This window comes from Crocodylus porosus, unplaced genomic scaffold (assembly GCF_001723895.1).
Source record: "Crocodylus porosus isolate Cpor-Errol unplaced genomic scaffold, CroPor_comp1, whole genome shotgun sequence".
In the NCBI taxonomy this organism is placed as follows: domain Eukaryota; kingdom Metazoa; phylum Chordata; order Crocodylia; family Crocodylidae; genus Crocodylus; species Crocodylus porosus.
In genome coordinates, this window is record NW_017728911.1 from 21,859,316 (window position 1) to 21,884,749 (window position 25,434).

At 40.8% G+C, this 25,434-nt stretch overlaps 1 protein-coding gene across 8 annotated transcripts in view; it reads left to right on the forward strand.

The window, feature by feature from the left end:
* The window catches only part of SEMA6D (semaphorin 6D), a 272,909-nt gene that overhangs the window by 55,762 nt on the left and 191,713 nt on the right, over positions 1–25,434 (forward strand). For all 8 annotated transcript variants that reach the window (XM_019533595.1, XM_019533601.1, XM_019533599.1 and 5 more), the window contains exon 2: positions 13,047–13,125. The gene's annotated coding sequence lies outside the window, so the exon portion shown is untranslated. The remainder of the gene's footprint in view (positions 1–13,046; positions 13,126–25,434) is intronic.

A 25,434-nucleotide genomic window follows, 5' to 3' on the forward strand; every position in this document is an offset into this window, starting at 1 on the left:
CTTGAAGGTATCCAGCTTCTCAAGGTGTTCCTTCACGAGGTCAGCATTTATGGAGGGTAGGGGATCCCCATCACCCGGATCTCCCTGTCCTATAGCAGGTATGGGCGCCCCATGGGACTGATGAAAGACTGACGCAAAGTACCTATTTAATAGGTTGGCTTTTTCCTGGGCGTCAGTTGCCCCATCTGGTTCATCATTGCCCTTGCTTTTCCTCCGGCTCCCCACATATCTGAAAAAGGACTTTTTGTTGTCCTTGATGCCTGAAGCTAGTTGGAGTTCAGTGTCCTTGGTGTCCTTTCTTTGGGGTTTAAGTACAGTAAAAGCTCTGTAATCCGGCATGCCCCGGGAATGGGGGATGCCAGATAACAAAATATGCCAGTTAACTGAGTGGCCTGAACAGGCATACTTGCGTGTTTGGGCCTCCGCTTCTCCCACTGCGTCCAGGGCCCCATGGGACAGGAAGATAGGCCCCGCTCAGCCTGCTATGCCCTGGGCTGTGGCGGCTAAGCAGCACAGACTGCTTTGCCCTGGGCCGTGGGGGCTCAGAGAAACTGGAAGTACCATGGTGGGCATTTCCAGTTTCACTTTACCTTACAAGCCGGCATGCCAGTTAATAGAGCATGCTGGCTTGTAAGGTGCCAGTTAATGGAGCTTTTACTGTAGTAGTATTAGTGAAATTTTCAGAAGTAAAGGCCCCGGGGGAGCTGCTGCATTGGATCATGAGACATGCTTCCCTGTGGGCAAGCACCACTGCTGATGTGCAGAAGCAAAGCAGGCAGACTGGAGCAGGCACCACCCTGTCCTTACATGCCTGACCCAACTCCTCCTGAGCAGTGGCTGGAGGCAGGGGGTGGACTGTGGTGGGCACTGCTCCTCCTGCCTGGAGAGATTATCTGCCAGGGTGGGGATGTGATCACAGGCTGCTTGTGTGCATATGTGCAGCACTCCCCCTGATCATGATGCCCTGGGTAGTCACCCACATCACCCACCCATAAGGCTGGTCCTGGGAGCATCACTACTACTATCCCACACCCTGGCCACTGTGCTCATCCATTAGCCTTGTTACGTTTTTCCTCTATCTATGTGTTGCTTTGTTCAGTCCTTCAGAGTACAAGCTTTATGGACAGTGCCTTCATTAGTGTTCAAAAAGCACCTGTGACACCAAGGACACCACTAAAATAATGAGCGATAATGATAATCACCAAACAGCTCTATGAATGACATGCTAATAATGTTGAGCCTGTGGATTCTAAGCTCCTCCAAAGCTTATCAGTTATCTTTAATCTTTAAATGGGAGAGGTGAATTGAAAAGAAATTTTGTGGCTGAGACTTTCAAAGCTGCAGAGGGGATTTAGATGCCCAATTCCTATTAAAATTAATGGAAATTTGAGCATCCATAAGTCCTTCAGTGGCTTGGAAAATCTGAAATATTGTTTACAAGTTAGCTTTACTCTGGCTCTTTTATCCTTAAGTTCAGGGACATTTCATTAGTTGTCCTTACATCAGAAAGCATGCAGGACTTGGCCTGTATATGACTTTACTAGTAATTACTGTTTTGAGTTACCTTCTTAATTATATACAGCTCTTTACTTAATTCAGTATGTAGAGAGATATATCTCTGAAAAACTTGGAATAGTATCAAAAGAAATAAACACATTGTTCTGTGAGTTCAGCCTTCAGCTTAACGTGCAAAACACTGGATTAAACACAGTAGGTATTGTAGGTCAACTATACTCACTAATCACTACCACAACAAAAAGATTGACTTTGTTGCTAGCTGACTTCAATGAGAATAGTAAATCACCTCATAGACTTTCTGTTCATTCTGTTCACAGCTTGATCACTATTGTTTCACCTTTCCTTTGAAACACAGTAGTACTCTCCTCTTTGTCCAGTTACTTGAAAGTTGCACACTAAATCCCTCAGTTATTTGTTTTAAATGAACCCACAAACCCAACTACTGCATGCTGATCCTAAAATAAAATAATCTTCTTAGCCTAATGATGCCCATAATTAAGTATGCTATTAAGCTAATGTAGCACAGTGGTTACATATAATGTTTATATTGAAGTAAGAAAAAAAAACTACCCTGCAATTTTTTTCATGGCTGCCTGTGACAGATGAATGGGTCTGCTTTTTGAGTTAAAGTTTTCTCTGTGTTATCAGTATGGAGTCAGTTGTAATATAACTTTGCAGGAAGAACTGTAGGCAGACATCCTGTGCAGGATGAGCCCCCTGAGGTAGAGATTGCATTACCATGCTAAACAAAATAGCTGTAACAAAAATGTTTAGCTGAACCTCCATGGAGAGGGGTGAAATCTTCCAAATGCATTTTCAAAAGGAATCCTTTGAGATGGAAGAAAGACTTTTGAAATAACTAAACATGCAGAGGGAACTTAAAAAACCAAGTATATATGTAGATGGAATTTTACTTTAGAAAGTGATTTTTAAAAATCCAGCTTTCAGTTTATTAAGATTTAAAACTTCTTGTCATTTCACTCTACCTCAAAAAGCCATTTTCTATAAACATTTCCATAGATTTATATCAAAAGAGATGAATTTGGGATCTAACTAGGACACACAGCTATGGATTGCCATGTTGGAGCTAGAAGTTGAGGTGGGTACAGGCAGTTTCTGCTACAGACCTACAGGTCCAATTCTGCCTCTGTTCAAGCAAATACTTCCATTGACTTCATGGCTAGGGACAGACATTACACATAAACCAATTTAAGTGATCAGAAACTGGTTTAAACCTGCAACAGAACAGATGTTCAGTGCACATAAACCAGTTTGAGAATGGCTGAAACCAGTTGGAGATAAACCTGGTTGAATGGCGTATCAGACTTAACTGATCTGGGTCAAACCATTTTATGCAATGTCTGTCCCAGACCCCTTCCTGGTTTAAAATAAACCAGGCTTCCCCAGCATCCTGTCATGTTCTCTGGGCTGGGCAGGGCTCTCTGCTCCACAGCAGGACTAGCCCTTTCCCTCTGCTCCCTGCCTGCAGCTGCAGCAAAACTGCAGGCTGCTCCCCTCCTCTCCCTCACCACTCCCTGCTAAGCAGGAATTCCCCCCATGCCTCTGCCTTGTGGAGAGGTGCCTGTGTATTAGCTAGAAGACCACATGCTGGCTACAGTCTGTGCTAAATCAACAGGTAGCTGGTAATGTCCCTCTGTTGTTTTCTCAATGGGGTGATAAACACTGTTATCAGTTCCCTGCTAGGCTAATCAGAGTGCTGTGCTGGGAACTAGCCATGCCCCCCCCCCCCTTTCCCCCAGCTCAGTGCTTTGCAAGGGAAGAGAGGGCTGCTCTAGCACCCCTCAGCTTCTAGCCTAAGTGACTGCAGGCATGTGCCTGCATTTCTGGGATGTCTGTACAGTTACAAAGTGATTTAGCCTAGCCAGGTTAGACTAACGTGCAAAGATTGAATGAATTTGTGCTCAGGCTTTTTGAATGTCTGTCTGTAGCCCATTTGTTCAGGGTTGTGCCCTAGAAAGGAAAAGAAAACTGCCTCAAACATGTGAGATGCCAAGTTTAAAGTTTATAACTATAAACCTAATCTTTATGGTCTGCTAGTGCATTTTTTCTGTAGTTTGTAACTGGATGAAATTTAAGTTAAATGCTTTGGTTTTATTTTATGTGTTTTTCCATTAGTTCTTAACTAAACATATTTTTGTTTAAGTGAAGCTATAATTAGTATATAATTAATTTAATGTGATTGTTAACACTTAGGTACATGGGCTTGCTGAACTCAAGGGATGAGTATCTCTATTGGTGGACAGAAGAGAAAATAGATGGGTTTAATTGACCTAGAGGTATTCAAATTCATAAAAGGTGCCTTAGGAAGCGCTGAATATTTGCCCACACGATCATCACAGTGTGTGCTGGTAATAGAATGACGGCTCCTGCCAGTTTAAGTCACAGACTCAAACTAGTTCAGTATGAATTGTTGCCCAGAAAAAAAAAAGATTAGTAATTATTAGTGATTTCATGCCATCTCCAAAACCATGTACGCATGTCACAAACAGAGTTGCATACATACGTATGTATTTGTGATCTCTGTGAATCTACTATAAGCAGGTACTTTTACACGCACAACTGCACAAACACAGTTTTGGACATTTGAGCCTTAATTTATTAGTGCTTTTAGAGCATACTCTTAAAGGAGAAAAAAATATGTGACTGTATAGTAACCACGTGAGTAGGATAGAATAACACTGCTATAAAATGTTAAAGGTACTTTGATATGGAGGTGATAAAAGAAAAAGCTGCTCAATTAGCTATCATTTTCCATTAAACTGATGACATACAGTCTTACAGAGTTATTTCAATGTAAGCAGGTAATGGGTGTTTCATAAAAGTATAATGCACCATTAATGTGAGAACTCTGCATTTTTTAAAATCAGTCTCCCTTTTTGTGATTGACTGTCCATCTGTGCATGTGTACGTGTGCCCACTCCTTTCAAATGCAAGACCACTGACTTTGAAGAAGCAAGACAGACTTTTATAAGATCCCCCTGCACAAGAATGTCCCCAAGTGCTCTCATGGTACTCATATGCTTACAAGTGAATGGCCACTTGTACATAATTTGGGGCAGCTTCAAGTACTGTTACAGTCAGAAGACCCAGGTACTGTGCGCCATTGTAATAGAGATAGAAATAAAAGCTAACTGAATAAAGTTAACTTCTGAGGTGGAACAGCTTGTAGAATAAACTACTAGGATATGAAAGGAATGAGAAACTCAGGTAAGCCCCCTGCACTGTGTACAAGTCTCTTGCCCTTTCAAATATTCAGATGTAAGATGTAAATGCAGGTTAAAATTAAATGACCATAGGAAGGGAGTATTGGCCCTAAGAGCCAAATTTTATGAGGAGCCACAAAAATAGACCCTACACCTGCCACAGCTGGTGGCTAGATGCCCTGCTGCCATTCCAGCAGCACAGCAGCTGGCACTGACCTGTGCAGAACTGCTGCCCAGAGCTTGAACCTACCCCATTACACCTGTGATTTCCTTTGCTTTTCCATGCTGCCTTACCCACAGTACATAACTGGCTATGTAAACATATACACCTCCCTACGTTTTGAGGACAGGGCTGGTATAAACAATGCTCCTTGACTTGCAGCTCACAGGGTGCCAGCCCAAGAGACAGAGAACAAAATGATACTGGAATGTTTACTGCATACACACCAGTGGCAGCTGACATAGGAAACATATTGTTTCGTGCTGCATGAAAGCTCTTTGGAGATATTCTTTCACTAGGAACATCAATTTTAGACATAAACAGAAGAGGTTCATATGGCAAAACATTGCAGAGGGAAATGAATGCGCTTTTTAAAAAATATATTTATTATTTGTATTTTGTTCATGTGGAATGGGCCTTTGAAGTACTGAGTGAGGCACTTAACTCTACAGCATGTTTGAAGGAGGATCAAGGCACATTTATACTGCCTCTAGACCAAATCAAGAATTGTCACCAAGAGCTAACGCCATCCATTTCTGTGGCATGTGAATCCAAGCCTAGCAATTGAATACCTCTTGGCCAAGCAGCATAGATGGCCAACAGGGTTCATGAGCACGTCTCAGAATTACAGTCAGTCTCTGTGTGCCTGTGGGGTATGCATTCAGGACCCTTCTAAGCTACCAACAGTGCCTAGTTGCTAGGCTTGCATGTCCAGAGACTGAGAGTGAAAGGAGAGTCTTGTTTCTTGGTAGCTGTCCTCAGCTTGGCAGGGAGTCAGTATAGACATGGCCTCAGACTACTAAATAAATAAGTCTGGTCTATGCTTCTAGAGTATGAAGATCCTTACCTTTATGAGGTTTGACTCTTTTGAACTTAATCGTCTAACAGGCATACAGTTTAAGGCACCTTGGGATCTAAGCCACGATGCTAACAAATCATGCCTCCCACCATGCCACATGTCCATGGCAAAGCACACAGTTTTTAGGATTGGAGGATTAGATACCCATTACATTTTACCTGTCAGCAAAGGGGGAGCTGAGGATCATGATCCCAGACTCCCCCTGAACAAGCAAGTCAAAACCTAGGTGCTGACAGTCAGCTGATTGTCAGTCGGGGCTGGGGACCAAACTGGGAACTGTAGGTGGCCCCAATCAGGTCCCTGAACCCAGCCAACAATCAGCTGAGTGTCAAAACCTCAGATGGTGTTTTAACTCTGCCCCAGTTCATGGGGACCCTGGGATTGGGCTACAGCAGCCCAATCCTGAGGTTCCCATAAACTGGGACAAAGTTAAAAACCCATGTGCCATCCAGCTGTGTGGCCTGCAGAGTTTTAAATGTCCTCGTGATCTGGGGCTGAATTAAAACACCATGTGTCACTCAGCTGGGTGGCACACCAGGTTTTAATGGTCCCAGCATACAAGGATGGCTCCTGTATCCTATATCCCAGATCCTGAGGCTGCCCCATGCTGGATCCCAGCAGGATCTGTCATCGATCAGTCCCAACCAGCCACACATTTAGCTTAAGATGAGCTACAAATGAGCCACAAAGTTGCTATAACTGTATTATCACACCTTAAATTGACTTCTAATATATGGCGAAGTTGCCATTTAAGGTGCAGTTAACCTGTGACATGTCAGGGGCCTTAGTTTAATAAAATTACCAGAAAGCAAACACTTTTGGAAGTCAAAGCCCATTCCTTACTGGCCTCTTCCCTGGAGTTCAATCACCACCCCCATCTGGCATGGCAGAGACAGCTGAGGCAGGGCAAACTAGAAAAATTAATACAGAAGATGTGCTGGGACTTAATAATGGAGCCCTAGCATGGATGGGAAGCCCATATTTGCTTGATCCAGCTCTGACACCCACTTCTATTATGATTGTCTTACCCAATGAAATACTAACCTTGCTCTTTTAGGAAAGGGCAAGGGGAGTTGTATCATCTTCTTCCATGGATGGCAAGAGAAAGGAATCTGCAAAATGATTCCATGATGGTGGCCTCCTTTTTCTGTGCCAAGTTTTAGTGATATGCCAGTTTGCTAATACCTATTGCCTACTCTTACTTGTTTATCTCTCTAACTGATGTTCTTGGAAATTTGTCACTATCCAGTCAGGATCAGAAGAGATTTACACACCATATGTATTCTTGTTAAAGACTAAACATATTTCTACATTACTTGAGGTTTTCAATTAACCTTGCTTCCATGTGTTTTACAGCATTAAGAGCAGCTCAATGTTAAACATAATTCACTTCCTTCTCCCCACATAAAACTTTACAATGCAACGATTCCTTGCCTCATGCAACCTTGTGAAATTCTGTGATATCAGACTTCTATCAAGGGAGTGACACCAACACTAGTTTCCCGCAGTGCTTTACACTCCTCTTGATTATGTTGGGAGTGAGCTATGCTGCACTGAATTCTATTCACTTTAGTAAAATTTGGGCTCAATTTTTATGTCAAGGACATCTAAAATGTATGCATGGATGTCTCTTTTTAGCATATATATATAAACCTGTTACTCTGGAAAATTTTGTCAATTTGATCCATACATTTCAATTTTAGGAATATAAAATCTAAATTAATGGAAAAAACCCTAAAATAGTTAGGATTCACTTCTAAATGATTACATATTGGACTGTTGGATTGCCTTCCTGGTTATGTAGCAGAAATGAAATGGGGAATATTCTACAGAAAATTATCAATTTATATGTGCTAATCACTGAATATCTTCATTGCATCAGTTTTTCATTGTTTATCATAGATGGAAGAAGATATTATCAAATTATTTATTATTATTATTATTAATCTGTCTTCTACTAAAAAAGATGTGGAATAAAGTAAACCATTCCCTAGTTTTTCTACACTATTTCACACTGCTGGATCTTTAAATGCCCTTTGATGTCTAGTCAATAATGTTCTTTCCCTTATTAAAAAAGTCACTGATGGAAGGTAAGTATTTGTTCTTATTGTCAATGACACAACCTAATGAGCTAAAACCACAGGTATTTCAGCTTATCCAGCTGTGTCTTTTTTTTTTTTTTTTTTTTTGGTAATTTGCAATATAAGTTCCAGTCTTATATTTCTCTCCCCTAAAGGTCACCCAGGATTTAGTTATCTTATTTCCTTTCTGAATTCACATTTGGATGTCACATGCGGGAAGGAGAAATTAAAACGTGTTTCCCTTCAACAAATCATATAAATGTAGGGTTAGAATTGACCTCCAGAGGTCATTTAGTCCAACCCTCTGCTTGAGGCAGGATCATCCCTATCCAAACCATCCCGTACAAGTCCTTGTTAAACCCATTCCTAAAGCTACACAGCCAACCTTGTTGCACAGTTACAAGGCATACTGCCCCAAATCACCAGGAACTTCCTAATCTGCCATGGATAAACTAGAAGGATAAGAGCTCTCAGTGATCAAAGAAACCCCCACAACACTGAGATAAATTCCCACCTGACAGAAGCATAGCTAGGCATCTCCGTGCACAACGGCCAGAACAGCACCAGCTACCACAGTACCAATCACAGCAGTAAAATCAGCCACTGTTGTAGTCACAGCTATTTTGCCTCCTCTCCTATTGCCTCAGTTACTCTGCATCCTCAGTCACCCCCTCTCAGTGATGCTACTGCTTCCTGATCCCAAATGCGGTGATCAGTCTAACCATGAACAAATGGGCAAGACTGTCTAACGAGTAACCACCACGTTTTAGTTTTTCTCTCACTCTCTCTGCTTTATTCTCAGCAACTCCTGGCTCTGCCAAAGCAGTGTTAAATACCTCCTCATTAATATAAGGAATGTCTTCCTCCACAACTTGATTCTCTCCAGTTTTTCTACTGGTTTACCTTTCACTCATGCTTACAGGAATGTAAGTATTCAAACTGTCCCAAGTTTTCTATTAGTTGATATTTTCCAGGCATCCTATCAACTCACTAATGTCACCTGCACCAGGTCCTATATCACTCCACCTTCTGCTGAAGCTTGTAACATACCCCCTTCTCATGAAATCTGTTGTTTTCTTTCTTGTGGTCTTCCCCAAGGTCAAAGTTAATTTGTTATAATTTACCGAAAATGTTATGCTTCATTTTTTCAACTTGGAATAGGTCCCTCTCATTCCATCATTCAGTAGTAAAAATTTCCCTAAATTTCAGTATCCTCCATTTGACCTATAAAGGATTCCCTTGCATGCTATTCGAACTGTTTTCAATCTCTTGTTCAGCTGATGATGGGCACCTGCAGGGTGTGGGCACACTGAAGATAATGGCCTGTGTGCACACTTCTACCTCAGTGGCAAGGTTGCAGGGAAAACAAAATGATACTTTTTCTAAGTCTACGTTGTAAACTGCTGTGCATATTGTATAATGCTTTAGCATGATGTATGCAATAAGAAAAATAAATTGAGAAGAATTTCTAGGCCTGCTGTACTTTTTCAATTCAAGCATTAAATCCACAAGCTTTTCTTAATTTGTAGGTTTAGTTAAACAAACATACTTAGAAATGTCAGAAGCAACCGTGACAGTTATGCAACATTTATATGAATTGTTTTGCTAAGCAATTCTCTGAATCCACTCTTCATCACTTGTGTCTAGAACCTGGGATAATCAAAGATGGGGCAGTTGCAGAACAACTACCTTGGATTCAGGAGACAGGAAGTGTTTCAAGATGGAGCCTTACCAATGCCGCACAGCTCCAAATCTGTCCTGTTTCTTATTAGCTCAGAGAGCCAGTATGATTTGGGAAGTAAGATTCAGCTATTTGGACAAAGATTCAGAATAATTAAGGATATCTTGCCTAGTAATCCTCTAAATCATTTATCGTTTTGAAAGAATAGGTATCTTCCCTCCCCTTCCCTATAACTGTTGTGTAGGGGCTACTGCAGGCCTCACAGGATTGCTGTACAACAAGAAAGATACACTGAGCACCTCCAGGGTTGTATGCTCCAGGGCTGACTGCCTGTTTAAATCCCTGCCTACCCTAACCTTCATACAATGCTGTATGTTTCTTGTAGATTCCTTCTACTTCTCTATGCACCTCACCCAAATCTGACTCGGGCTAGGTTTGCCTCATAGACGAAGTCTTTTGCAAAGTGATTTTGTGTTACCAAACCCTACATCCACATAAACCACTCTTTGGATTTGGCCATTAAGGGGAGAGAGGAATGTAAATAAATGCTTACATTTATGGTTTAATCTGGCTTGTTTTTTCAAATTCCATGAAATCTAGCTGTTGAGTACATCAGCTCTCAAGTTGATCCATAAGTATTAAGGCCTACTTTTACCTTCTGCAGTGTAGATACCAGTTGTCTCACTGTACCAGGTGCTATATTCTAAACTGAGAATTTGTACATCTTTTCTCCATAAAAGTCAAACAGCTTGTATATATATATTAGTGAACCTAGCTGCAGCCTCTGCTAAAAACTATTAATTAATTTTTTTGCATTCCCAAAAATGCAATAGGATTTTTAGCATACCCATAACCATACATCCCTAAATTTGGGCATGACCATGTATAATACAATCCATCACTTGCTCTGGGCATCCCAGCAATGCATAGCTGTGCCCCAACCAAATATTTCAAGTACTCACAGGAAAAAAAATCCCAGAAGCTTCCTAAAATGAGACCTCCCTCTTTGCTCCCCTTCAGTCACCTGTAACAGTTAATCATGCTCTTCTTGAAATCTTGTCAATCAAGATTTATTTGGGCATACTTTGCAACTTGACTTTTCCTTAGGTTCTCATACCCTGGCCATGTCTAAGCTTTCTTGTTTCTTTCTATATTGTATCACTAAGGCTTGGCCTTAGTGGATTTGGCCATCCATGCAGCTAAAACTCTTGTCTTGGCTCTCAGCATCTTTAATCTCCATTATTGCCACCTCCTTTTTTCTGTCCTTGACAAAATTCAGTCTTAGCCTATTGGTAGTATTATTTTCAGGCTCATTTTCCTAGCCCATCACTTTGACTATCTAATTATTCTATGTGCCACCTCCTGCTGGTGCTCCCTAATCTCATATTAGGTATAAATTGCTTGTTTTTATTTTCAAAGATCTTCACAAATTATTCTTCTCTCCTTCCCTACCATCCTTCCTCAGTCAGTACAGACTAACTCCTGTTTCTGGTTGGCCCATGATCATAGTTTCAATTGCTCACTTGTTAGATGTTCAGACCAGCATTTTGGTGCTTTCTCCCTTACTGTTCCTCATGCTTGGGAGGAGTTCCTCATAAACATTTACCTCATTGTTTTCCTGCACATCCCTTCTTAAATCCCTCCTTTGCATGATGCCTACAAAAAAGTCTGACAACAGTTAGGCTAGTGATGTGCAGTTATGATGACCAACTGTATCTTGCTGTTTCCTTCTGTTGCTCCATTTGCCCTAATCCATCTTTTGCAACTTGTTTGAGGACCTGAACAGAGTTCACATTTACACTGATTTTGTCTGTCACAAATTCCACTGGTGCAAGGTGTTTCTAAAACAGAGGTATAGGTGTTTTAAGTCTACTTACACCCAAGGGTCTGCTTTCATCCCATCTGCTCAAAGACAAATGGGTATTTCCTGCCACATACCAGCAAGAAGCAATAGTTGCCACCTACTACATGCAACTACCTAGGATAACTGCTAGTCTGTCTGTTCCTGATCACTGTAAATTACCAGTTATGAACCCATGTAAATTACATAAGAGTATGTTTGCCATCTGTCCATGCTATTCAAGTATAAGCTGTTTGGGACAGGGACTGTTTCTTTATCTTTGTTTTGTAAGTGCTTATTACATGGCTGTCCAGGTCCAGGATGAGGACTTTTAGGCATTATAGTAATTGAATAATAATTAGCAATGCCTGGACTGAGGACATGGTCTTATTCGTAAAGAATGGGCCTCACATACAGATCTAAGAGTTATTGTTGAGCAATAACAGATATGGAAAGCACATCCAGAGCCAGATGTTCAAAATAGAGCTGCCAAAACAAAAAGCAGTATACAGTGTAAGATGTGGTATGCCCTGATAGCATGTGCAGAGATGCTTCTCTTTGTCTACATTGGAAAATGTGAAGCACTGAATAAATTCTGCTGGGATCTGAAGCTACATTTCTAGAAGGATTAAGGTACTGGAATACCTAAAACCACTGGGTGCTTGTACACATGATGGGGGGTTAGTTTGGTTTAGTTCTCCCTAAATTGAAACAGTGGGTTTTTAAAAACCCACCATTTCCACCATTTCAGTTAGGGAGAACTAAACCGAATTAAACCCATTATGTGCACACAAGAGCTAGGGGGCCTAATTTAGAGCCTGTAAAGGTCCTACTATGCACATGAATAGGAATTATCTGACCCAAAGAATGCATAAGATAATCCAATAGCTGGTGTTTTTTCTTGTAATCAGGTTTTATTTATCTTTACTTTCAATTTAAGGCAGTTCTCATTTTTGTTAAAAAAAATTCAGTATCCAATCCAGCAATTTTTAATAATTTTACAAGACAGTTTTGTAAAATACAACAGTTTTTTTATATATAAAACTTGAATGATATTATAAATGAAATGTTCATCAAAAATTACAAGTTGTTTGTTCCTAAACTGCATTTATACAGGTGCTTAAATACCACCTCTGAATATTATTTTTCATGTCAGGAAAGAGAATAGTGCATTAGAATTACTACAAGGCACATTTCTCTGAACGTCAAAGCTTTTTAGGTCTAAAATTAAAAAGAACTTTACTTGACTATATGCTTCATTAATCTTGGATTGTCCACTAGTTTGCACTTGTTTGTTTTCCATTGACCATCTTTCTAATAAAGTTTATTCTAACTAGCCAGGCAATGCACTGTTCTTCTTTTTTTCTGATAGGATTATTGTGTCGTATTCATGAATAGGACCAATTTGGTATAAAAACGCCCTATGCCGTGTGGGAATCAATATTCAGGTTCACAGTTCTTCAAAAAGTCAACATGCTCATGTGTTGCATTCAGATCTATTTTAGTGGCCTTATCATTAAACCTGCAGTAGGCATTTATAAACCATGCTTTCCATGGGTCCTGGGAAAGCATGATTAAAAATAATCATCTGTCTGATGAATGTTTTCCTCTGACTTTTGGCAGGATCACACCCTGAGCTCCCGCCAGCTGTATGGGAACATTGATGCCAGCAATTTAAGGATCTTCACATTTGCTCTCAGTGGTAAGATCTAAAAGTGTAACTGTAAGCAATGTTATAACAGTATTGTCAGATCTCACATGAGCTCATGTTAATTCACATGAACATGAATTATTTCCTTTTAACCAATATAAGGGTATGAAGTCACTTACTCTGTGTAGGACCATGATTGATGCCAAAGTTCAAGCCACAAATTTCCCAACAATTTAATCTTATTCATCATTAACTGTTGATAGTTACAAGGGACATTTGAAATGTTCTATTCTTGCAAAGGGTAAAATCAGGGGGGCAAAAAACCTTTTTATTGTCCACTGTATTAATTTGTATTAACAAAACTACTTTGAAAGGTCCTGTCACTGAAATTCAAAGATTTGTAGTTTGAACATCACATCCATTTACATGAGCATGATGGATACATTTCTGGCACTTCTTTTCTTGGGAAAAATTAAAGAAGTGTGTTGAGACCTGCAGGTAACTTTTCCATTGACTTTAGTAGATCTGTTTAAAATGAGTGTAGAACTCAACCCAGCATCATTATTGTACGTAGGTACATTGCAATGCCAAGTCCCAATTTACTTTACAATACGTCCAACAAATATACAAAACAACAGTGGTCTGTAATGGTATATACAAAAAACAACAAAGTTAGAAGCAATTACTGTAAAATTACACTAATAGAGATAGGACAGTGCTTTAATTAAACATAATATATAAAATATGTGGCATTTATTTGCTCCCTTTTTTGATTAATTCTTACATGAATAAATAGCATAAATAATGCTAACATGAAGATACAGTGAGATTAAGCATAACACTAAGTATTACTAATCAAACATTTGTTTTCTGTACTAGATCCAGTTTGGATATGCTGACTCTCAGATACATGAAATACTCCATTTTTTCCCTTACATGCCATGTACAGTTGTGAAGTACAGACAAGGATGTAGAGACCTTGAATCTAACAGTCCTTATCCTGTTGAAACAGGGAGTAAAAGAGTATTATGTGTCCAGGCAAATTTGAGCAGAGGTGAAATGAAGGCACAAGGGCTAAACTCTATTCTCGGAGGAAAAGTTAGTTTCAAGTATATCTGCTTGTCTAGTCTCAAAAGCAGAGGATAAAAGAGGGAACCATGGTTGGTTGGAGAATGGATGCACACGAGTCCGAAAGTGCAATTGGAACATTGGTGTTTCACCGCTCTATTAAGCTGCACCGCAGATACCAGACAAGAGCACATCAGTAGCTGTGTAGTCACACTCTCCTTAATGAAGGATGCAGTTTGCTTGCTCTCCCTGTCCTGTTTGCCAATCTTTACCTTGTGTTTACTTACATCTGTGCAGTTCATGATAGTCCAATGACATGGCTCTTTCAATCAATGAAAGTATTTTGTGTTTTGTTAAAAGGCACACCTCTCCACATTTATATAGTTAACATTATATCCACCAAATAGATCACCTTAGAAACATACCCATTTCATTTTACCCCCGATTCACAAAAATATCAGAATATAGTCCCCAGTCCTCTAGTTTGAAATGACGAATGTTTCCTTGTCACAGTACCCTATCATTAACTTTGCAACTTGATAACAACTATCCATTGTCAAGAAGGACCTCATTGCAACCCTGTCTGCCACATTCCTACCAATCGTGCACTTTGCCATATAAAAAATTACAAAATTACATTATTATGAAGTCATGTGTCAGATAAAATTTAATTATTTTGCATGACTACATATAAAAATAGAACATGTTGCGAGTCCCTAGAGAAGGACATCTACATCAGGATATGGACTACCAGCATTCTTCTTTATTAGAAACAAAAGGATACACTGTATCCTTTTAAAACTGTATTGCCTCATCAAGTAGCCATGAAAAATCTAATTAAGTGCTGAATAGCAAATTGTAAGACTTGTGCATGCAACATGATCCAGTAACAATTTTAGAAGCTTTCCAAATTGTTCCTTTTTGGACATACCATAAACTGGGGAGCTGAAAAGCTATACTACTGTTGTGAGGCAGGGAACTTGTAAAAACCAAAAGCTACTGGTGCGGGACTACAAGACCTTTTATTCATGGAAGCAGAGAACACTAACACTCCAGCAGAAGAAAGCTAAAGGGCCTCATTTGTTATTTCTTAACTAAGGTAAATGAAAATCCATTACAAGTGTTCTAAGGCCCAATCCTGTGATCCGATTGACTTCAACAGGAGCAAATTAAGTGCTGCTTACAGACATGAAACAAACACTTTAAACACTTATAATTGTAACTTCTATTAGACAAAGTTCATTACACCTGTATGTAGGTGCTATAAGTCTCCATACTGTGAAAAGGAATGCTTGCAGGCTCACAGCTTCAATATTTACAAGATGCACAGAAGCAGTATAGTAAAGAGTAAGAGCCTTCATAATACAGAGTTGGATCTGCTGGATTCTTATTCTGACTTGCAAATATGTAGGTATTCTGCGTCACTGAAGTAAAAGTGTGTGTGTTCTTACATCTGTGAGGAAAGGGGAGGGAGTAGAGAGAGGGGGGAAGTAAGCGTTCCTTGTGACTGAGTAACTAGATTTCTGTATTTGACCATCCTTTCACACTTCATTTCAGCCTTTATGCAGCTTTTGTATTCACACTTTATTATATTTTCTTGAGGCAAGAAAGGTTTTCAATGAGAATGTGATGAATGTCCACATTAAATTGGATCCCCTTTCTTAATTAAGTTCATCTAAATTTAATTTTGCAATTTTACTTCCGTAAACCCATCAGATTCCAGATGTTGAATGTGCTTTTCCTATTGCTGTTCTCACATAATGGTACCTGTAAAAGATTTATGACTTCAGGAGACATTTCTGAATACTTTAGAGTGTTTTCAGCATATGCTTCATGGATGGCTAGTAACATGAGCAATCAGCATCCTAAAATGTTGTTCTGCTTCCAGGATTTCTTTTAATAGGATGTTACTTTTATTAGCTTGAACTTTAAACAAATAATCAATTTAAAAGAAACATTGTTACTCAAGGATCTCAACTGAAACTGTGAGATTGCCCCCTAAAGAATTTTTTAAGTGAAAGTTAAGAGCTTGGAAGCCAAAAGATACTATACCAAAATATAATAAAGACAAGAACATGAGTCATTTTTCATTAAAATGAAAAGGACTCCAAACATTCACTTTAACTTAGCCTTCTTCTCAGTAAAATGTTGTAGATGACAGGTATTTTTTCTCTAAACATGTTATTTGTTACTCTGCAAATATGATAAACATCTCTGAAAATATATCAGCTCTCATATGTTTGTAAATGTTCTTCCTAATGTTGGTAATATCACTGAAATTGCTAATTAAAGAACATCATGAGCCTATTACATTCTATCATGACTTCCTTACCTCACAAAAACTGCTGCAAATTCCCTTTCTTATTACCAGAATTACCTGGAATTTTATAATTGTTTTGGTTCTGCCTTTTTTGCTTCCTTAGTCAAAGCATATTTAATAACATGCGCAATAACATATCCAATTGTCAGATGAAGCCTCTGGTCCTCATCAAAGAAATATATACCACAATTAAAACATCAGATAATAATGTAAAGACAAAAAGACAACTGCAAAGCAAAAAGTTAGTCACTGAACCCTTCTTTCTTGTTTCTTATGTTCTCATAATTTATCTAGATGTATTAATTTTGAAATATTCATCGCTCACTGGTGCAGAAAACCACCAATCTCTGGGTCTTTCCATGACCTTTACGTTGCCAATATTAAGTGCATCTAGGCCTGATTGACATAAGCAGCATGCCAGCTTTTGTATGTATGTCCTTATACTTTTATTATTTGTTGAATACAGGACCTCCACCAGTAAAACACCCAAGTAACACTTGTGTGGATTAGGTCCTCTGTTTTATTCTCAAAGAGCGTCAGTACTAATACTTGGCATTTACTATTTTTTCCTGTGAGGTATCCTTATTCCCACTGTACGTATGATAGAAAGTAAGGCAGAGAAATTATGTGGTCCTCCAGCACCATCCCATGTGAGTACCCTCAAACTGACTCGTGACATGCAGGCCACACACAAAATCAACATCTCAGGTAAGACATGAACCCAAAAGCTTCATCTCAGACCATTTGATCACACCTGTGTGGTGGTACCTACATGCAGTGCTACTGTGCCTCTTTCTTGCAATTCATTTTTTCTTTTCCTTTATTTCAGTTCATTTTTGGCTTGTAAACAGACTTTTTTAGTACTGCAGTAAAAAAAAGGTTGTTCTTTCCCAGACTTCTCAACAGTGCTGGATTAAATTAACTGAAATACATAAGCCTGAGCAAGTATACACTTATAAAAGTTCCAGCAAAAAAACTCAAGTAGCTCATTTAATTTCCCACAAAAAGGAAGAAACATAACAATCTTCAGGCTGATGAAATACTTCTGAGCTTTAAAGACTATGTGGGAGTCTGGATGAGACCCAAAGAAGGAAACACTTCAAAATTACAAAATGACACAGTTTATGTTATTGTTAAATTGTCAAGATTCACTATTTACTTGCTGAGATGGTAACCGTACAAGGGTGTTTTTAAAAGACACTAACTAGAGAAGGGTATGTTAAACCTCCAAAGTCTTAAGAATGCTTAATGACTGCCTGCCAGTGCAGCTGAATCCTGCTGGGTAATGGGGGAATGCCTACCATGTAAATATAAAGGGGGTTATTTAGGAGACCCAGTGAGCTGTGAATTATTGCCTAGGTTGTCACAAAAAAAAAAAGGGAAAATGAGTTGTGAAGAGGAAAGAACGTGCACTGAGTTCTGAATAGCTTTCCAAGACTTTTTGTGATAGATGGGAAAACTTATATGTACTCTCTGCAAAAAGAAATATTTGTTTTGTCAGACTGCGAACCTTCCAACCCACCTAGATTACTTTGAAAAATCCATTACGGAAACAAAAGTGTTATTTTTTATGCCTGGCAAAATGCAGAAATCAGAGGAAAACAAGTTGGAATTTCCACTGAATTATTTCTTTTTTTATAAAGTTTGTCCAATAGCTGAAGTTAACAGCTGTATTGATCCAGTTCCCAGTGAAGTCAGTGGGAGCCTTTCTATTGACCTTAATGAAACCTGACTGGAGCTTGGGAACGTAAAGAATCAACGGGTGGATTAGCGGGCAGGGTCTGAGTAACAGACAACTCTATTTCCTGTTTTATTTTGGGTAATTAATACAAACCAGCTGAAACGATTGTTGGAAATGCACCAGTAAAGATATTTTTAGCCAATACTGATAGCCGATTATTATTAATCAGCCATATTGGCCGATACTGATCCAATTGCTCATATGCAGCCCAGCAGCTTTGAGAGCAGCATCCAGCTGGTAAGTCGTGTGGAGGGGGCAGATCAAGGCCATCATGATGAGGGAGGGAGAGGGGCTGAGGCTGGGGCAGGCACAGAACAGGGCATGGGATGGAGCCTCAGGTGGTTCATCTGGGGGATGCCAGGGGCAGGGAGGGGACATGACATGGGGGGCATGTGCCCCCTGAATTTGTGTATAGGGTGAGGGCAGGCTGCCTGCTATGGGATTGGGGCTGGGGGCTATGCCAGCTTCTTCCTGATGGGATGGGTTGAGCTGGGGCTGTGCTCAGGGTGGGTGGGGATGGAGTGGGCAGCAGCAGTGCTGGAAGGGAGGTTTGTGAGGGAAATATAGTGAATTTTGCAGTGGCTGTAGCCCACCTCATAGCCCCGTCCCAAGTGCAGCTTCAGCTTAGCACCCCCACCAGGAAGAGGCCAGCAACAGTCCCCAGCCCCAGGCACACAGCAGGCAGCCAACCCTCACTCCAAACACAAATCAAGGGGTACATGTCCCCCATGCCTCCCCCAGGGTTGAATGCAGCAGTGGGAGCTGCTCCCTGACCTCCTGGTGCCCTCTGGATGAGCTGCCTGTGGCTTTCTCCTGTGCCCTACCCCATGCCAGCTGAGTAGCCCCAGACTCAGCCCCACTCCCTGCCTCACTGTGGGGGCATTGATCTGCTGCCCCATATACCTTCTCTCCCCCATACCCCTTCCCTGCCACAGACTTACTGCCTGGATGCTGCTCTCCAATCTGCCAGTATGCATTCCTGGTTGTGTGCATGCTGCAGCTGCGCACATGCATGTGGCATTTACCCGTGACATTATCAGCCGCATTGGCCAAAAAAAGCCAATTGCTGATAATGTCAATTTTCCTTTTATCAGTGCCAATACAGTATGAACTGATGTATCAGTGCATCTCTACATGAAACTGATTCATCACTTACTATGCCAAAACTGGAAAATTTTCATTAAATTTGTATTACTATAAAATGTTACGTCAACTGAAGTGAAAGTTTTCAAAAAATGTAGTTTTCATCAAAAAATCTAGATTTTCATTGAAAATCAAAACCATGGGGGAAAATTATTGTTTAGTGGATAAAACCTGGGGGAAAGGTCAACCAAAATAAAAATTATTTCTCATAAAAAATTCAGATGAAATAGTAATGATTTTCCAAACACCACTACTTCAGACATTTGACAATAGATTTTTGTGCTATGTATATCAGTGTTTCTAAATAGACTTGTTTGTTTCAAAACCAGCTTTTCTTTCAACCAGGTTCCATATAATAATCAACTTTTGTAGATCCACTAAATAGCTTTGCATCTATAAGCAAGTCTCAAGGAGAGAAACAAATACATAACAAAATACATCCATCTGTGTTCTATATAAAATAGTCAATGCAGTAACAGGCTGCTCATTATTGCTCATGGGCTTTTTGTTCATTACAAAAATGTGAGAAAAGATTTGGGAGCTCTTAGGCTAGTGCTTAGAGAATATGGAAGCACTTAGACATATTTTCCCAAAGAAGTATAGTTAATCAGTGTCATCATACCATGATCTCATCTTTGTTGGTACTGAAATTTCCCAGAAATATATTAGAAATCTCACGAGAAAATGAATAAACAATCCCTGCCCCAGAGAGCACAGAAGCTAAATTGAGCATACAAGCAAGGATCCCAAAACAGGAAAAAAGAGGAATAAGACAAGAACAGCAATATTAACATGCCCGCATGGACTTATTAACATCATTAGGTGTTGGTTTCTTATCCTCCTTTTAATTTTTCATACGTTTTCAAGCAGGAGAGAAAGTAGTTAACAAAGGGGCCAAGGTGACTGCAAAGTGCTGCACCTAGGGAGAAAGAATCAACAACACACTTACAGACTGGGGGGTTGACTTGCTAAGAAGCACAGGAGCAGAAGGATCTTGGAGTCATAGTCAACTCCAAGATGAACAGGAGTCATCAATGTGACCAACTGATAGGTAAAGCTAACTGTACTCTGTCATGCATTAGCATGTGCATCACGAACAGATCTTAGGAGATGATACTTCCCCTCTATGCATTATTCGGAGGCCTCAGCTAGAAAACTGCATCCAGTTTTGGGATCCGCACTTCAAGAGGGATGTGGATATCTTTGAGAGGATCCAGAGGAGGGCCACTCATACGGTTAAGGGCCTGCAGGTAAGGTCCTACAAGGAGAGATTGAAGGACTTGGATCTCTTTTGCCTCTGCAAGAGAAGGCTGAGAGGTGATCTTGTGGCTGTCTATAAATTCATTGGGGGGTGAGGAGCAGTAAGGAATAGGAGATACTCTGTTTACCAGAGTGCCCCTTCGGGTAACTAGAAACAATTGCCACAACCTGATAGAAAGCAGATATAAATTAAACATCAGGAAGAACTTCTTTACGGTAAGGCTGACCAGAACCTGGAATGGGCTTTCAAGGCAGGTGGTGCTCTCCCCTACCTTGGGGGTCTTTAAAAGAAGACTGGACAAGCACCTGGCTGGGGTCATCTGACCCCAGTGCTCTCTTCTGCCCAGGGTAGGGGGTTGGACTCGATGATCTACTGAGGTCCCTTCTGACCCTAAAAATCTATAAAATCTATAAGAGGATATTCCTGGTCAGAGACATAGCTAGATCTTTCAGCACCAAGAGCAGAGGAGGAAGACAGGAGGTGGATTTATGCTGAAGAGCAGGAGTGAGGACAAGGGGAGGGGAGCAATATCTTACCTGCCCCTGCTCTCTGCACTCAGATGCCAGCTGCTACAGGTACAGCCCCTGCTGTCGCAGCTTGGGTTTAGGCTACTGCAGCTAAGGAGAAGCTCACTGCACACTATTGCAGCAGACTGATGGCCACTCCCAGCACCCTGTTCACTGTCCTACTCCCCCCCACCCATATGCTTCTGGACACAAGGCTGCAGAGCCTCTTTGGAGGGGATACCATTCCACTTGTCTTGCTCGCCCCCTCCCCCCAGCATATATACTATAGGGCATGGGGCTGTACTTGTCTTGCTCCTCTCGGTGAGCTGCCTCTGCCATGGCAAAGACTTCTGGGGCACAGGGGCCATACTGGCATTCCCTCTAGGTCCATGTCCAGTGCTGGTGCTCCACACCCCCTCCCCCCATCTCCACCCTCCTGCTCACTTATACTACCGTTTTCAGTTATAGAGACTAGATATAATGGAGGGAATTAAGCAAGGGCATAGCAGGGCAGCTCTATGCCCTGGGAAGCTTTGGCACTTTGGGCAGCCCCAGGTGCTGTGCTGCTAGTGGCAGCTGCTATTTTTGTGCCTATCCCCTAAGGCAGCACCCAGGATCTGCTGCCTCAGTTATCCCCACTTCAATTACACTACTGGGATTAGGAGGAATTTATCTTTGTTCATTTTGAACTTCAGATGACAGTGAATCATTGAATGTGAGTAGTCAGTAGACAGAGATAAGAGATGGACCACAAGAGATTGCAAGTCACTTTTGCACATTTTAGCTGATCGCGAACTGTAACCTACACTTTGTAGTGAAAGGATGAATTAAGGAAAATGTACAAATTCTATTGGAAGAAAATGTGAGGGGAAGACAGGGGGAACATTAATAAATTCCAAGATGTATTTTAATGCTTCATTAAATGTAGAAAGGAATCTCTCTCTCTGTCTCTGGCTTAGTTTCTCGCTGAGGTATATGTTAGTAGATCACTGGAACCATTTAGTTCATGTTTTAGTGTTCTAATAAAATGGAGGCCTTGTTACACCTTATGTTAAGGCTGCACAAATGTTGCTTGGTGTTAGTGCTAGCTCAAGCTTGGAGCAGTCACACTTAAGGCCAGCAGGGACCTGGAAGACTAAAAGCTAAGAATCCACTCCCCTCCATTGTGGGCTTCCCCCCCGCCCCTCAGGATCCCCCATTTCCCCCTCCCCCACTTAGATGTGGCTGCCTTAGCTGTCTATACAGGGGGAGCAGGCAGGGAAGGGTTAACTCTTCTCCCTGCTGAGCCCAGCTCAGAGAGCAACAGCAGCAGCCAGGCAGGCAAACTAACCCTTCCCTGCCTACTTCCCAGGTCAGACAAGATAAGCAGCCACAATTACATGGGGGAGCATGAGGGAAAGGGCACTGAGCAGGGATCTGGGGTCCTGGGGGAGGTGGGCCCAGTCCAAGCCAGTAAAGGGGGTGGGGAGAAGCAAGTGGGGTGTTTACACTAAGGTGTAGTGTAAAGTGGCTACACCTTAGTGTAACATAAGATGGGTAACATGGATCAGAAATAATCTTGTCCTGGAGTGGAATAACTTTGAGCATCTTAATGAGTACTTAAAACTAGTTTCAGGTGTTAATGTATGGACAATCCAGGTGTTAAGAGCTCCAGGAGCTGCCCAAAATTGCCATGTGACAAGGCTCTGAGATAACTTCAAGTCTTGAAACACGTCTTACAAGTTCACTAGTACTAATGACATATATATTTCCTAAACGGGTTAACTGAGATATTGTTATACGACTATTTTTATTCTTTATTTTTCCAGTAAATATTCATAGGCAGTCAAAACATAAACAATAAATAGTTAAAAAGAGGCCTAATGACCCTTCAAGTGTATGTTACATTCTCTTACAGAATTACTAATGAGAACATATTTATGTATAAATAAATCTTTTATCCCCTTCATAGCTCCACTGTATTCATACAATGAAGTCATCTACCCGAAGCTCCCTGTAATGAGTTGAAAGTCTCAATAGGCCCTTTTATTTATAATAAATAATGCATACTAATGTTAACAATGTCATTGTATGATGTCTCAATAGAGGATTATGACTTCACGTAGTAACTTAGCTTGATGCCTCTCTTCTCTGATAATGGTGTTGATTTTTCCTTATGAAGAAGAGACTCGTTTACTTTCAAAACGTATATTACATATTCTGTGCAAAAAGCATGTTAATTTTAAAGCTGCACTGTTAAAACATAGTTGGAAAACAGAGAGTTAAAGGTTCAGTACTTAAGATTAACTTGGTCCTGTGTTGTGTATGCACAAAAATATGTCTTAAAATTATACATAACCTATTTCCTACATTGTATAATCTGAAATCGGATTTAAGACATTTTGGTGTACAGTATTAGATTCACCTATTGACATGTTACTAAAACATTTGTAAGAATAAAATTCTAATAATAATCTCTTATCAGTTATCAGTGCACAGAGAAGAAACATTATCTTCATTAGTAGGGTAATGCTAGGAGCTGTACTAAGAGCTGATGATTGCTGGACCAGTTGCTGACGCATGTGCTCAGTTATGTCACTCAAACTGGATTCTGAACAATGACTGCAACAGAAGCAATGCTGACAAAAGATCAGCATCAAAGGGCTCAAGGACCCAATCAAGCAAGATCTCTCTTGCCAATACTTCAGTGAAAAACTGGAGAATTGAAATCAACAATGAAAGAACATCGGCAGCACTTGAGAGGCCTTCAAGTCCACTGTCAACAGCACCTGTGAAGAGGCCCTTGCATTCTGTACCAGGAACCATCATGCCTGGTTTGATGAGAATGACCAGGAGATCCAAGAGTTATTCAGCCAAAAGCACAAAGTGTTTTGTGCTTCACAGAACAACATCAACTCCAAGCATAAGAAATTACATCACCAACAAGCAAAGGCAGAGGTCTAAAGGAGGACCCATGATCTGAAGAACAGGTGACAAAGGAAAGGAAATTCAACATGTCACTGATACCCATGGTATGCACAGCTTCTTCAGTAAAAAGCCATCAAAGCCATCTGTGGTCTGAGCACTCAGGGACCAACCCTCTTAAGACTTAAGGATGGAGGAGACCTGTTCAAGGGGTCATCAACACCTATTGGAAGGAACATTTTGAAGACTTTCTCAGTCGAGACTCTGTTGTTGATGAGAGTGTTCTCAATACCCTCATCCCTCAATACCCAGAAACTATCTCAGAATCTCTTCAACTTCTTCAATCTCTTCTCTTGACAAGGTGAGGAAAGACCATCGAGCAGATGAAGAATGACAAGGCACCTAGACCTGATGGAATCCTCGCTGAAATCTTTAAGTAGTGGAGAGAGAAGCTCACATCACTGCTCCATAGCCTCATTTTAAAGATTTGTAATGATGAGGAAATTGCAGGTGACCTTAAGGATGCCAACATTGTGACAGTCTTCAAGACAGGAGAAAGGTCTGACTGTGGAAATTGCAGTGGAATGACTTTGCTGTCTACCACAGGAAATATCATTGTAAAAATCCTCCTTAGCCATCTCCTTCCACTTGATGAAGAGATCCTCCTAGAATCTCTGTGTGAGTTTAGGGCAGGAGGGTGATCAATTATTTCAACTGGAGGGCCGCATAACAACTTTTGGTGAGCTGTCGAGGGCTGCACGGGTAACCCCTCCCTGTAGAGGTCCCCCACCCCCTAATCGCCATCTTGGGCCCAGAAGTCCCACCTGTAACCACTGACTTTTGCCACCAGAAGTCCCTTCCCTTGCCCCTGGAAACACTCCTTTTAGGATGGGGGGCTGCCATCTTGGAACTGGGGAAAATGCTAAAAATCAAACATCTACTATATAATATTTTAATTTTATTTCAAAAATATTTTTCATACATAGATTCATAGATATTAAGATCAGAAGGGACCTCAGTATGTCATTGAGTCTAACCCCCTGCCCTAGGCAGGAAAGAGCGCTGGGGTCAGATGACCTCAGCTAGGTGCTTGTCCATTCTCCTCTTGAAGACCCCCAAGGTAGGGGACAGCACCGCCTTGCTTGGAAGCCCATTCCAGATTCTGGCAACCTGTGAAGTTCTTCCTAATGTCTAACCTAAATCTGCTCTCCATCAATTTGTGACCATTGTTCCTGGTTACTCTAGGGAATGCCCTAGTAAGTAGAATATCTCCTATTCCCTGCTGCCCTCCCCTGATGAATTCATAGATTCATAGATTCATAGATGCTAGGGTCGGAAGGGACCTCAATGGATCATCGAGTCCGACCCCCTGCATAAGCAGGAAAGAGTGCTGGGCCTACATTACCCCAGCTAGATA